This window comes from Lissotriton vulgaris, chromosome 1_1, assembly GCF_964263255.1.
Source record: "Lissotriton vulgaris chromosome 1_1, aLisVul1.2, whole genome shotgun sequence".
Taxonomy (NCBI): Eukaryota; Metazoa; Chordata; class Amphibia; order Caudata; family Salamandridae; genus Lissotriton; species Lissotriton vulgaris.
The window spans coordinates 284,737,776-284,746,791 of record NC_141685.1 but is presented as its reverse complement, the minus strand read 5'-3'; positions in this window follow the sequence as shown (position 1 = coordinate 284,746,791).

The window sequence follows — 9,016 nt, the reverse complement described above, 5'->3', positions numbered from 1 at the left end:
GGCAACCAGAAAAGGGTAAACAAAAAAAAAGGCAAAACAGAAAAAGGTAAGACAGAAACAGGCAGAACAGAAAAATGCAAAACAGAAAAGGCAACACAGAAAAAGGATTACACACACAGAGCAGACTAGCAGAAGAGCAGGCTCTTGCACTAGACCACTAGGGATGAGGCGAAAGAAGGCCTCGAATAGCTACCTGAAGCTCAAATTGATGCTTAGGGCAGTGCCTTAAAGTTGGAGTTGCGCGGGGAGAGCAGTGACTCCGACCAGGAGGTCAGAGGTCTTGCTCTCCTTGGCGCGCAGCTGCAGCCATTAAGAAGGGGTTGGGGCAGGGGGAGCACCTGGGTGGCGGGAGCAGGAACACGCTGGGGGTGAGGGGCTGTGGGTCAGCAGCGGCGGGTAAAACAGAAAAGGTAACCAGGAAAGGACAAACAGAAAAAAAGCAATACAGAAAAAGGTAGAACAGCAAAAAAGGCAAAACAGAAAAGGCAACACAGAAAAAGGATGACACACAGAGCGGACTAGCAGAAGAGTAGGCTCTCACACTAGACCACCAGGAATGACGCACAGGCAGGAGCATGTGGGTGAAGGAGGGCCTCGAAAACCTACCTGAAGCTCAAGTTGGTGTTAAGGGCGGTGGATCTGCTCAGGGGAAGAGGAGTGACTCCTGACAACATAATTTAGATAAGAACTCTGTGTAACCTTTGCAATCAAATGTATCATGCGGTTGCTGGCCAGTTACTTTATCCTGTGTCACAGGAAGTAATATCTCATCCCATCAACCACATCGGCACTGTAGCAAATGATACACTGTCCATGAATGCGCACCAGCGAACACCATTGATGGTAGTTGGCGTTCTTCCACACTGGCACATGGGTTATTGCCACATTTGACTCACGCTCTCCCAATAGTCGTCTGCTCTTTCTAACAGTCGGTTGGTAGTTGTTACAGCACATTCTTGCTAGTTTGGGCAGATACATGTTGTCCCTCTGCTCTCATAAGGTTCCTTGTTTTGAACCACCCACATAGGCACGTTACACTGCTCTGGAGGCATCCACCCTTACTGCCCATCACTCTCAGGACACACTGTGCGCTCCCTCGCACTGAGTCTCATAGTCATAAGCATGAATCCACTTCAGCTCCTGTATGACACATACTAACATTGTTACCTGGAACATAAAAGGTATGCACACTCCCTCGCACAGCTATGCTGTATACTCTTATCTTATGCTGTGTAATCTTATCTAACACTGAGTGAGGTCCGTAAACTTATTTGCCACGGATGACTCATCATATGCCAGGGGGTACTAATTTGGATGAGACCGTGTTCCCTTTGTGGCAGAAGAAGTTGAGACTGATGGGGATTGCAGGTATGTGCTCATACCTGGCCACCTTGATATCCAGTGCCTGCTATTAGGGACAATATACACTCCCAACACAGACCAAACGACATTCTTACATACATTATCTGGTGCACTAGCTCACTGAAGTGGCTTTCTTTGGCTCATATGGGGCGATTTGAACTCTGTACTTGAAACCACTCTGGAAAGGTCCTTTACTCCTCTCTCCCACACAGTCACTATATCCAATGCCCAGTCGCTGAGTGACTGGCTGCTTCACTGGCAATTAATAGATATCTGGCGCACCCTGAACCCCATCACAGAAGTGTACTTCTACTCCTCCCTACACAACTTGCACGTCCGACTTCATCATATAGTGCGATCTGTGTTGCTACTCCATGTGTTTTGCCACACAGACTATCTGGGAAGAACACACTCAGACCACAACCCCCAACTCCTTTAAATACACTGGGAGCACAATGTGCCGGCAATCCCCACATGGCACCTGCAACCCACAGCATTAGAAGACCTGCCATTCCGTGCGTCATTGGGAACCGCCAGAATGGATTTTTCGACATTAACACTAACACTGCAACAGATAAGAGGGAGGGTAGAATGGGATGCTTTCAAGGTAACTATCAGGGCGTATTGCTTGGTTCTGAGCTGGAACATCCACAGGCAATTAGACAATGACATTGCATGAATTGAACGCACACACCTCCGGCTTGAGACAGGTTTAATAACTGACCCGGAATATGCCCGCTGACTGGTGGAAGCAATACGTGAACATACTACACTGCTGGACTAGCTAAGGTGCCTGAATTATTCTGCACACTCAGCCTGTACAGATGTGGCTGCGGATCAACAGGGTGCCTACTAGCAGGACCAGACTCTGCATTCTCTTATTTCATTACAATCCTCAATGAGGTTTCTCCCTCAAACCCAATTTGAAATGCACGAGGAACTGATTAGACACTAGACATTACTATACGAGCTGACCACTAACGCTAGCTCAGACAGTCTGGCAGATTTCTACTCAACACTTTGCAGGGCCACCATCACACCTAAGCAAAATGTGCAGAACTAGAGGATCCCATAACACTATTCGAAATCTGCAAAGCCATCAGAGCCCTGGCCACAGGCAAAGCCATGGGGCCAGACGGTTTACCAGTGGAATACTATGAAGCGTATGTCCCTGTGTTGGCCCCCCAGCTACTTCCCCTTCACGAGGCATCCCTAATGACCTCCTCACTCCTACATTCCTTGCGTGAGGCCCTGCTCATATCTTTGCCTAAACCGGACAGAGATCCTACCGCCTTGGGTTATTTCCACCCACTGGCGTGGCTCAACACTGATTATAAGATACTGGCCAAGGTATTAGCAAACCACCTGGCCCCTCTGGTGTAAACCCTAGTCCACACTGACCAGAACGGGTTTGTTCTGTCCCACAACACATCACTAAACCTGCGCCATTTCTTTTGGGTCTCTTAATACTCTACTCATCAATGGTCTCACTCGCGGTGCCTAGTGCTTGACCTAGAGAAACTGTTTGACAGGTTTGAACGGGGATCCTTGTTTGATATGCTACTGCGCCATTTACTTGGGACACGCTGTCTCTGCCTAGTGACGTTTTTGTACACTTCACCATTGGCTAGAGTTAAGATGGGTACTTTCACATCGGACTCAGAGTCAATAAACATGGGCAACTGTCAAGGTTGCCCGCTATCACTCTTGTTATTCTAATTAGCCATAGACCACTTGCGGTGGCCATCCATATGAGCGGTACAGATGGGGTATCCCACTGGGAGAAGGGACACACATAATCTCACTATATACAGATGATCTACTTCTATACATACGAGATTTGGGGTAACACCGAAAATGTTGTCTAGGACTTTCATCCACTATACCCCACTCTCTAGCCTGAGGGTCAATTGGGCCAAATCCTGTTTATACCCGTTAAACTCCTCCTATCCTGATCCCACATTTATCATCAATGACATCCCGGTGAAATGGCAGCCCACTGTTTTCAGGGTCCTAGGAATAAGGGTATGCCCTCAACCAACAGACCTCCTCGTGGGACACTCTTGAGAGCAATAGCTGTCATTAGGTCACAGATGCTCTTCAGGCATGCTTTGTCGTTAACTGACCTGGGGGCATAGTGCTACTCACGATGGTAGCTCTGCCATGGTACTTTTTCACAAACTTACTGTTGTATATCCGACTCCCTGTCTTCCACTCCTTTGAGAGCACATTGAGGGAATTCACGTGGAACGGGTCCCGATGCCAAGTCGCTCTGTCCAAGCTGTATCTATCCTCAAGGTTGACTTGCCAGACCAAATATAGAGCAATACTATCTTGCCACGCAGCTCCAATGGGTGGCTAAATGGACGTGGATTTGAACCTGCACGGCGCGGCCATGCTCTCGCAGCCCTGCTTCCTCACGTTGATTCTCCAGCTTTTCCATCCATGTAGACAAGGTAAACTGCCTACCCCACTACTAATACAGGTGGCTTATAGATACTTTCGCCACAGTCTGTGCCTCATGTGCTCTATAACCCCATATGCACCTGAACTGCCCTTTTGGGGGATGCCGGACTACATCGGAGGTGGAACTTTCGGTCTGACAGGGGCCAGGCTGTCACAGCTTGGGTGACCTTTATAATGATGGTGTGCTAACGCCCTCCGACACTTTAGTGGAAGATGACGGACTGCCGCAGGGTCAGTTCCTCTTATATAACTCATTGATAACAGCACTGGGATCCATGTGGGGAGATATGACAAGGGAAACCCCTGTACTTCTCCCAGGTCAATATCCACATGTTATGAGTACAGGGAGACACCTTATGAAATGGTTTGCAAGCGCTTTATGCCAAAACACAGCGTACTCTATTAGACCCCTGCGTCAACATTGGGACACAGACTTGAACCGCCCATGTGCAGACTGAGAATGGATTGCCATACTGAAGGGTCCAACCTTCATCCCTAGAAACACTTGTTTCCATCTCATCCAGTACTACATAATACAGAGTTCATCGGACACCGGTTCAATTAAATAGATATATTCATGTGCTCTGATGGCCACTGCCCTAGATGCCGTTTGGTAGACGCAGACCTACTTTACATGCTATTGGCTTGCTCATCTCTCACCGTTTACTGGGAATATGTAACCACCCAATTGACCAAGTGTACCAGGAGAGTGGTAGCCCACACACGGGAAACATCCATCCTGGGATTATACCACAGAACAAAAACGAACAGGGTAACCTCCTGATTTATTGGCCTGTTGTTACTGGCAGCCAAACGCTCAGTAACTAAGAGGTGAGAGCTATCAGAACACCCCCCCACACACATACAATAGCGTTGGACCCCTTTACTACTGACCTGGGCGCAGGCCAAAAGCACTGCATTACTTAGGGAAGACGCAAAATCCAGAATGCTGCCAATTGGGATGCCATATTGCAAGACTTCCAAAATGATCAGCATACAGATGCTGAACACTAAGCAGCCACTGACGAGGCAGGATTGCTAGTCATAGTGCCACAGAATCATACAGAGCTGGTGTGTACAGAGGGCGAGACACCAAGCTGCCTGAGAGACAGCGTGCTAGACACTACATTTTAACCATGTGTAGGGAGGGAGCTGAGGGTGGGTAGGGGTACTTGCAAATAACAGAAAGGGGAGAGAGAAAATGATAGCGTGGATTAGTTCTCCCTGACTCAATATGTATAAACAACAAGAATCCACCTGTAAGAGTCAAGTGTTCCCGACAGTGGTGGGGAGCACATAGTGTTTTTAAAATACCCCTCACACACTAAAAGGGCCCTTGGTGACATGCTTCATCATCGGGGTCTTCGCACCCCTCTACGGGATGCGGCGTGCTACTACCTACGACTACGCGGAAGCACTAATCCAATGACTATGCGTGGTGTGTGTGAGGGTTATGTGTGAGTGAGTGATGGAGTTTTAATTGAGTGAATAATTAAAAAGTGCCTGGCATGGCGGTAGGAATGTCCTTGCCCCCCCTCACGCAGCTCCGCTGGGAATTCACAGCGGAGCCGCGTAAGGGGGAGCAAAGACATTCCTACTGCCGTGACTCATAGCATATTGACACGAGTAACCCCCAACGTTAGGAGGCTTATGAGGCATTTTGAAATAGAAGAAACAAGTTTTGCATAATAGCAGAGACCATTGTATATTTTCGCTGTAGGCACACTGTCGCACTACACTTTCACTCTTTGTAAATACATTCATATTTTTACAAAGAGAAACGTGAGTAAGGTGGGGTGTGGTGCACCCTGTCCTGAAGGAGTTGGTCTCCGAAACATGTCGACGCACCCAAGAGGTGATGTGCATAATATCACATAATCACCTCCATCTGCACCCTTTTTAATAGTACCAGCCCAGGGGCTCATTACAAATTATTTTGACCTACCCCACGAGCCAGGCACTTTTTGATTATTCACTCACTTAACACTCCACTACTCACTCACACATAACCCTCACACACACCACGCATAGTCATTGGATTAGTGCTCCTGCGTAGTCGTAGGCATTAGCATGCCGCATCCCGTAGAGGGATGCGAAGACCCCGATGGTGGGTAGGGGTAACCTGAGATAGGCAGAGTTAAAAAAAAAAACCTTGTTCAATCTTTCCTTCCCCTTCAACACGCTTCCTTATGACTACTCGCCATTACCCATAACCTCCAGTACCAGACCTCCTTCCAAGCAACAACACATAATTAGCATTTTGTGTTGACAACGCTGCAGACCCCATAATGGACACTTCTGCCCTGCGACCGGTGGTCAAGCGGGCAAGGTAATTTAGATAACACTAGCCTATTATGCCATACACTACCCCAACGCAGACATCACTTTTCCTACATGTGGCACTATTAAACGCTTCTCTGTATGTACTGTTGAAATATGTATGACAAATATCTATGCAGAATTACTACTTCCATACCTTGTACCTGCATTTTGTCTTATACCTTTAACACCCAATAAAGAGAATTAAGCAAAAAAATTAGGACAACGGAATGGCAGAATATAGGGGACTGAGTCATTCCACACCATCAGAAGCGACCAGCACAATCCCTGGCCAGCTCACAGTGCCGCACCTAAACCCCCAACTGTGCTTGGTTGAAAGGTGATTATGGAAACCTGAACATGGCACTCAAACTCCCCAGGGAAGTCGTGGAAACAGATCTCGCTCTTTTGTTGTATTACTCACACATGCCCAGGTAAAACACAAGAGAGGTACAAAATACATTTTCAGTACATTTATTGAAACAATCATAGTCTTGCATAGAGGGAATGAGCTGCAACATTCAAGCAGATGAAACAAAGCAACCTCAACAGCATTACAAACATGGTAAAGATAATGAACAGTCCAACCATGATAACTGAGTGCTAGAGGTTCTAGAGATTTCTACCGAACCCTGCGACTACACTGAGAGCATAGAATGTGTACCCTTCTTCCTGCTCGATCTATAGGATTAGCCTCAGCCCCATACCTGGAACAGAGTTCAGGAATCAGCCTGTAGTGTGAATGGTTATCCTCTCAGGAAGCTCGTTGGTTAGTGCCAGAGGAGCTGCAGGGTGAATACAGCATTTGTCTCAGCATGGTCGTGGCTGGGATGTCCTTCTGCCCCTTCCGGGTCAGTGCATCATTTATTTTATATGATAAAAACCACACTGTACCGTCAGCGCTGCTCCAATCTTATGCTATGTCTGGCTGTTAGAAGCTGTTTTCTGAACGGGCTAGATAGGCACTAGGATAGTGTGTACTGTTCCTAGCTTTGAACATAATGTACATATTAAATGTAGAAGAAAGGCTAACTGAAACAAGCAACTCATCCAATATACACCTGAGATAATATCGTTGAAGCAAGGCTGAAATAAAATATGTAAAAGTTCATTGCTAAAAGCGATGTGGCTAAAACGCGTAAGACATAACATGTGCAATGAAGCTAAGAACAGGGGAACTAACTGAGGTCCAAGAGGAAGGGGCATATCATCAACAAATGGAGATAAATTATCGCCAAGCGCTGTTAGCGTTTTTTTTTAATCGCCGTCGAAGTCCTGTTTTTATTGCCACGCCAGCGACGTATTAACAACAATCTGCTACCCGGCCATAGCTAGCAATACAGGCGCTGAAGGATGGCGATGATTCCTGAACGCCGGTGATAAAAAAACACACGCTAACGCGCGAAAAGTTGCAATGGGCCAATTATCGCCAAAAGCAGCCCGTTAATTGCTACCAGGCCTGCATTTTGCATGCAGGAAGCGTGAAAATGCACTATAAAAGGACTCCCAGCAGGAAAAAAAATGGAGAACACAGCAGAGGGCAGAAGAGACATGGAGGAAGCCGGGACCAGTGCTGAGCCAACAACCAACACCCCCAGCAAGCCAGGAGGAGCAGAGAGAGAGACAGGGGAAAGCCAAGAGGAAAAGGTACCCCAGGTTCAGCCACCAAGAAAATCAGGTCCTGTATGCCCTGGTGGCTGAACATCAGCAGGAGCTGTTCATCAAACAGACAGTGCCATTGTTAAGGAAAAAAGAAATATGGGATGACATCACAGCGAAGGTCAATGCTGTGGGAGAGAGCAAGAGGAGGACAGTGGACGAGGTAAAGAAGCGCTGGAATGACAGCAAGAAGAATACTAAGGAGAAGATAGCAGCCAACAGGAAGGCAGCTATGGCGACTGGAGGTGGTAGTCCAGGACCCCTGCTAGAGCTAGATGAGCAGGAGGAAATGGTGGCCCAAGTCATCACTGGGTAAACGGTGGTTGGAGTGCCGGGTCGGGACACTGCTGAATGTGAGCAAACACAACCACAGGGTGAGTACAAACTATGGAGTGGGTGGACGGGGGTGGATGTGCACAATGGCACACATGTACAATATATAGCATTGCATATCCACAATTACTGTGGTTAAGGACCCAGATAGCCCTGTGCATGGTGGCATGGACACACACCACCTGATCCAACCTAAAAATTGCAAGACACATATTGCTGCACCCACTGACATTGAAATGTGCCCTGAAAAGTCAGCAAAACACAGTCCACGTACAACATCAGACCACAAAATAAGTGCGACATCACATAGCAAAATGCCACATCACATAGAGAAGCACCCCATTGCACCATCTCAACCCATATTCAAATCATCTTCACAAGGCCGAATCTTCCATGTGCCAAAATGAATATGCAGTGTGAATGTGACTGATCACATGCACGAGTAAGTATGCCAACAACAAGCTCAGCACACCTGCAACATTGCGCATGTGTCTGGTTCGTGTGCGAGGTTGAGTATGGCCCTCCAAGTCACCCTGACACACTGGCTTGGACACTCACAATGGACTCTATCTGCCACGCTAACATCCATCAAATCTTGCATTGTATGGGCCGGTACTGGTCCAGTCTCCCTCTTGTATTGTAAATAATTTCACTTAATTCACACAGATACGTGTTTACGTTACCAATCAAGTATTTAACTGAGGCAATAAGTAAGAGGCTGTGAATCCACAAGAAGTCTCCACCAAGGGAAATAGAACCAATCTACATGTGTAATTTGACACGGATAGGCAGTGGGATGACCGCGTATGTGCTGAATATATTGATCAAGTTATCAAGCAGCACATCTGGAAAGCACACTACTCAGTCGTGAGTGTTT